The 6000-nt window shown below is 51.4% G+C and overlaps 1 protein-coding gene across 1 annotated transcript in view; it reads left to right on the top strand.

Moving 5' to 3' along the window:
- The first annotated feature begins 3791 nt into the window (after window positions 1-3791).
- The window catches only part of LOC119957014 (patatin-like phospholipase domain-containing protein 6), a 96636-nt gene continuing 94427 nt past the window's right edge, over window positions 3792-6000 (top strand). Inside the window, exon 1 of the mRNA XM_038784598.1 lies at window positions 3792-4035. The gene's annotated coding sequence lies outside the window, so the exon portion shown is untranslated. The remainder of the gene's footprint in view (window positions 4036-6000) is intronic.

The following is a 6000-nucleotide window of genomic DNA, read 5'->3' as shown; positions in this document are numbered from 1 at the left end:
CCCCCCCCCCCCCCCCCCCATGTCTTTGCCACTCTCTGTCACAATGTGGAGATGCCGGCGTTGGACTGGGGTGAGCACAGTGAGGAGTCTTACAACACCAGGTTAAAGTCCAACAGCTTTGTTTCAAACACGAGCTTTCGGAGCACTGCTCCTTCCTCAGGTGAATGAAGAGATATGTTCCAGAAACATATATATAGACAAAGTCAAAGATGCCAAACAGTGCTTGGAATGCGAGCATTTGCGTGTGTTCATCAATAAATTCCATCGCACCATCAGACTCACCATGGACTATTCTCCAAAATCAGTTGCATTCTTGGACACACTCATCTCCATCAAGGACGGTCACCTCAGCACTTTGCTTTACCGCAGGCCCACAGATAACCTCACGATGCTCCACTTCTCCAGCTTCCACCCTAAACACATTAAGGAAGCCATCCCCTATGGACAAGCCCTCCGTATACACAGGATCTGCTCAGACGAGGAGGAGCATAACAGACATCTACAGACGCTGAAAGATGCCCTCGTACAAACGGGATATGGCGCTTGACTCATCGATCGACAGTTCCAACGCTTCACAGCTAAAAACCGCATCGACCTCCTCGGAAGAGAAACACGGGACACAACTGACAGAGTACCCTTCGTCGTCCAGTTCTTTCCTGGAGCGGAGAAACTACGACATCATCTTCGCAGCCTTCAACACATCATCGATGAAGATGAACATCTTGCCAAGGTCATCCCCACACCCCTACTACTTGCCTTCAAACAACCGCGCAACCTCAAACAAACCATTATTTGCAGCAAACTACCCAGCCTTCAGAACAGTGACCACTACACCACACAACCCTGCCAGGGCAATCTCTGCAAGACATGCCAGATCATCGACATGGATACCACCATTACACGTGAGAACACCACCCACCAGGTACGCGGTACATACTCGTGCGACTCGGCCAACGTTGTCTACCTCAAACGCTGCAGGAAAGGATGTTCCGAAGCGTGGTACATTGGTGAGACCATGCAGACTCTGCGACAACGGATGAACAGTCATCGCGCGACAATCACCAGGCAGGAATGTTCCCTTCCAGTCGGGGAACACTTCAGCAGTCAAGGGCATTCAGCCTCTGATCTCCGGGTAAGCGTTCTCCAAGGTGGCCTTCAGGACTCGCGACAACGCAGAATCGCCGAGCAAAAACTTATAGCCAAATTCCGCACACATGAGTGCGGCCTCAACCGGGATCTTGGATTCATGTCGCATTACATTCACCCCCCACCATCTGGCCTGGGTTTGCGAAATCCAACCAACTGTCCTGGCTTGAGACAATTCACACCTCTTTAACCTGGGATTACCCCTATCTCTGGATCTATAAAGATTTGATAACCCGCAAATGCTCGCATTGTCTGGCATCTTTGACTTTGTCTACATGTATGTTTCTGGATCATACCTCTTCATTTACCTGAGGAAGGAGCAGTGCTCCGAAAGCTAGTGTTTGAAACAAACCTGTCGGACTTTAACCTGGTGTTGTAAGGCTTCTCGCTGTACTCTCTGTCACCGTAACGTCAGCTACTTTCATTCCCCATCACCTTCCTGTTTAACAAAAAAACCTGCAGATGATTATCCAGTTCCCTTTTGAAAGCCGCGATTGAATTTGCCTCCACCACACACTCGAGCAGTGCACTGCAGACCCTAACTAATCGCCGAATGTCGCCTTGGGCCCTTTCGCTGTTCAGCTGGAATCGGTGCCCTCTGGTTCTCAACACCATTCCCAAGGGGAATGTTTCCCTGTCTACCCTACCTAGGTAGGTTTGGGCCCCGCTGTCTAACCCTCTCTCCACCTTCCGTTCCCGATGGAGAACAACCCCAGCTTCTCAGTGTTTGTGCACTGAAGTCCACCATCCCTCCCACATTCATGTGTATCTCTTCTGCGTCGTCTCTAATGCCTTTCGTACTTCCTTAAACTGTGGTGTCCGGGATTGGGTACAGTACTGCTGTTGAGCCCGCACGTGTGTTTGCTGAAAGTTTCATCAGAACGTTTTTGCTTTTGTCCTCTGTATATAAAGCCCATATCCAATATCATAGATATCATAGAATTTACAGTGCAGAAGGAGGCCATTCAGCCCATCGAGTCTGCACCGGCTCTTGGAAAGAGCACCCTACCCAAGGTCAACAACTCCACCCTATCCCCATAACCCCATAACCCAGTAACCCCACCCAACACTAAGGGCAATTTTGGACTCTAAGGGCAATTTATCATGGCCAATCCACCTAACCTGCACATCTTTGGACTGTGGGAGGAAACTGGAGGACCCGGAGGAAACCCACGCACACAAGGGGAGGATGTGCAGACTCCACACAGACAGTGACACAAGCCGGGAATCGAACCTGGGACCCTGGAGCTGTGAAGCGATTGTGCTATCCACAATGCTACCGTGCTGCCCCTATTTTATTATTTGGGTGCTAATTAAACACATTTGCTGCCGGCCTCTTCTCATACTCTCTCTTTGCTTCTCTTTGTTTCTCTTCTCACTTCCCTCCGAACTGTCTCAGCCTGTTATCATATGTATTATCAAGCTGACATCTGACATATTGCCTTATTTTTTCCCCCCCTGCTTCACCAATATCTCTGCCATTACGCAGGGGACTCCGTCTGGTTGTTCCACCTTCTTTCCCTCCCGTTGGGATATCTCTTGACTGGACTCAAAATATCTCCTCTGTAATTTCCTGCATTTCCCTTGGCTCTAAATCTCACCGGGCTCCTTTTCTGGGCCTCCTCTTGCCACCGAGTGTCCTCGGAGAATCATGTCCCTTCAATCCGGAGGTTCCTCCAGTGAGGTCTCTTCTGAGCACAATCGCATACCTGCCCAATAAAGCCTAACTCTGGACCCACTTCATACCTCAGCGTGGGTTCCCTCCGGGTGCTCCGGCTTCCTCCTGCAGTCCAAAGATGTGCATGTTCGCTGGATTGGCCACGGCTAAATTGCCCTGTAGGATCCAATAAGGGTGGGTGGGATTACTGGGTTACGGGGATAGGGTGGAGGCGTGGATTTAAGTAGGGAGCTCTTTCCAACGGCTAGTGCAGACACGATGGGCCAAACAGCCTTCAATGATCTGTGATTTTTTTACTCTAAGGCTACAGGCAAATCCTGTTTTCCCGTCATACCAATTTACCGGAAATGCCTGTTTTACGGGCAGCCTTGCGAACTTGTACTGCGTTGTGGTTGTTTGTGGGTCGATTTATATCGGTTATTGATCGCCATCAAACTCAGTCAGCGCTGCGGTACCTGTAGCAATCTGCTCCTTCTGAGAAGCTGCAGGTTTAACCGTGACAGTTCTGGGGTCAGTCCTGCCGCAGGGTCATGATGCGATTGGGCTGCAGCCCCTCTTCCCCCCCCCCCCCCCCCCCCCCCACACACACACACACATCTCTCCAGCCACGCATTCATCTGCTGCATCCTATTTCCATAGTCCCTAATGAGCGATGCCAGGAGTAATCATAACTCTCTCTCTGTCTCTCTCTCTCTCTCACTCTCTCTCTCGAGTGCAGATCTTACTCAGCGAACCATCAGTACCAAAATGGGCATCTCCCCGTGGCTGTTCACCCCCCCCCCCCCCCCCCCCCCACTGCCGTCCCTCTCCATCGCCCCCCCCCCCGCGGTTCAGTAACGCCCTCATCCCTGGCACCAGAGAAGGACGTACCATCTGCAGCCACAGAAACGCCAGCCCCCCCTCCCCCCAGTCCCCCTGTGCACTGTGGCAGGGTTTTAGAATCCAGTTGGGGACAGGCAGGCGAGGGAAGCGGGTAGCTGCTGCCACATGCACTCCCGAGGCACCCTTCCCCAGGCTCCGACAGCTGACGCGCGTGAAGATTTGACAATGTGGATGTTGTGCCGGCCGGCGCGCAGCATTTAGCAAAAGTGCTGAATCACCAAAGCGTTGCTTTAACTGGCTGCCTGCTGGCAGCCGGGAGGCTTATACCAGTGTTGAGTGCACGCTGCTCCTCCTAATATCCTGTCTGTGGCTAACTGCATCCCCCTGAGGTGAGTCTTTACATGGATGATGTACACAGGGAGGCCAATCAGCAGAATGCCTGAGACCTTTACGCTTTAGAGACCGTTTAAATATTTAGCAAGGATATATCTAAGAAGCAGTCAATCCTGGAAAATGTCCTGTAAAAAGCAGAGTGACCTTTGACCGTGTGTGTCTGTTGTGCACTGACTGAAACCCTTGCAGCCTGCGCACAAACAGCAGGTTTACTTGTATCTGGTACTGCGCACAGTAGAGGTCAACCGAGGTGTATAGAAAACCTGCAGACGTGGGCAGTGTCCAGGGGATGGATTCGCGCCCAGCTGGCTAGGTAGCTTTCTTTGTTAAGTCAATGTGCAATCCTGTGGCCTCTTGCGGCCCGATGGGACCTGCTTTGTGTTTTGCTGCATTCAGTGTCTAGGGCGCAGCGGAGGAGCCGATAGGGAGCTGCTCAGGCTGTGTGCTGCAATGGTCACTTAATGTTGCAGAGCAGTCCCACTCGCCGCAGGAGCTGTGTTAACGTGGGTGAGTTAGCACTGCAGCAGCTGGTGCAAGCCCTGAGACTCTGCATGGGTAGGTGCTGTCTCCTCCCTCCCTGCTCTCTACTGAGCATATCTGAGAGAGCTGTGCTTTATTTGTTTCCTTGGCTGGACTGTCCTCCCAGGAGAGATTGGTTCGACTGGGCAGCACGGTCGCATAGTGGCTAGCACAGTTGCTTCCCCGCTCCAGGGTCCCGGGTTCGATCCCCGGCTTGGGTCACTGTCTGTGCGGAGTCTGCACATCCTCCCCGTGTCTGCGTGTGTTTTCCTCCGGGTGCTCCGGTTTCCTCCCACAGTCCAAACATGTGCAGGTTAGGTGCACTGGCCGTGATAAATTGCCTTTAGTGTCCAAAAAACGTTAAGTGGGGGTTACTGGGTTACGGGCATAAGGTAGATTCATGGGCTTGAGTAGGGTGCTCTTTGTAAGGGCCAGTGCAGACTCGATGGCCTGAATGGCCTCCTTCTGCACTGTAAATACTATGATTGTATAATATGATCTATGACTGGGCGTATATTCACCAGAGTTTAGAAGGATGAGAGGAGATCTGATTGAAACGTATTAAATTCTAATAGGGCCGGACAGCCTGGATACAGGGAGGATGTTTTCCCTGGTTGGGGAATCTAGAACCAGGGGACACAGTCTCGGGAATACGGGATATAAATATATATATGGGACTGAGAGAAGGAAACATTTCTTCACTCAGAGGGGAGTGAAGCTGTGGAATTCTCTACCACAGGAGGCTGTGGAGGCCGAGTCACTGAATGTATTCAAGAAAGAGATAGACAACGTTTAGATTTTAATGGCGAGCCGGAGTCTGGGGAGAAAGCAGGGAATATGGCAGAGATCGAAGATCAGCCATGATCAGATTGAATGGAGAAGCAGGCTCGAAGGGCCGAACGGTCCAGCCTGGGCCTAGTCTCTGTTATTGAGGCATTTATTAGCGCCAGCTGAATGCTTCATATACTGCACTAGAGTTTTTAAAAATCGAATTGCAATTGCATAGCCCGTCGGGTCGCCTCAGTGGGGATTGAGTCGAGTAAGTGTGGGACGGGAGTTACGTGGAGTTCGGGGCACATGGCAGCAGGCGGAGGGTTCCCTTTCCTGAACGAGCTGGACCTTCTTGTGTTTCATCGGCACACCAACCCATGAACTACCCGATTTTTCTGACTTCAGCTCCACACGTTTGTGACTGTGCGACTGCCCCACTGCGGTCAATCAAAAGTTCGGAGGGAAGTGGAAAAATGCAACGAGAAGCAAAGGGAGAGAACGAGAAGAGGCTGGCGGCTCACGTCGAAGGAAATCCAAATCTGTTTAATTGGCGGATAAATAGTAAAGAGGTGCGAGAGGACCGATTAGGGTTTGAAAAAGGGATACGGACAGGGAGGTAGAGAGCATAGCTGAGATGCAAAGTGAGTCTCTTCTATCTTAACCAAGGAAAG

Source organism: Scyliorhinus canicula, chromosome 25 (assembly GCF_902713615.1).
Source record: "Scyliorhinus canicula chromosome 25, sScyCan1.1, whole genome shotgun sequence".
NCBI classification, from domain to species: Eukaryota; Metazoa; Chordata; class Chondrichthyes; order Carcharhiniformes; family Scyliorhinidae; genus Scyliorhinus; species Scyliorhinus canicula.
Note: the sequence above shows the minus strand (reverse complement) of the source record. Positions and strands in the feature narration are given on the sequence as shown.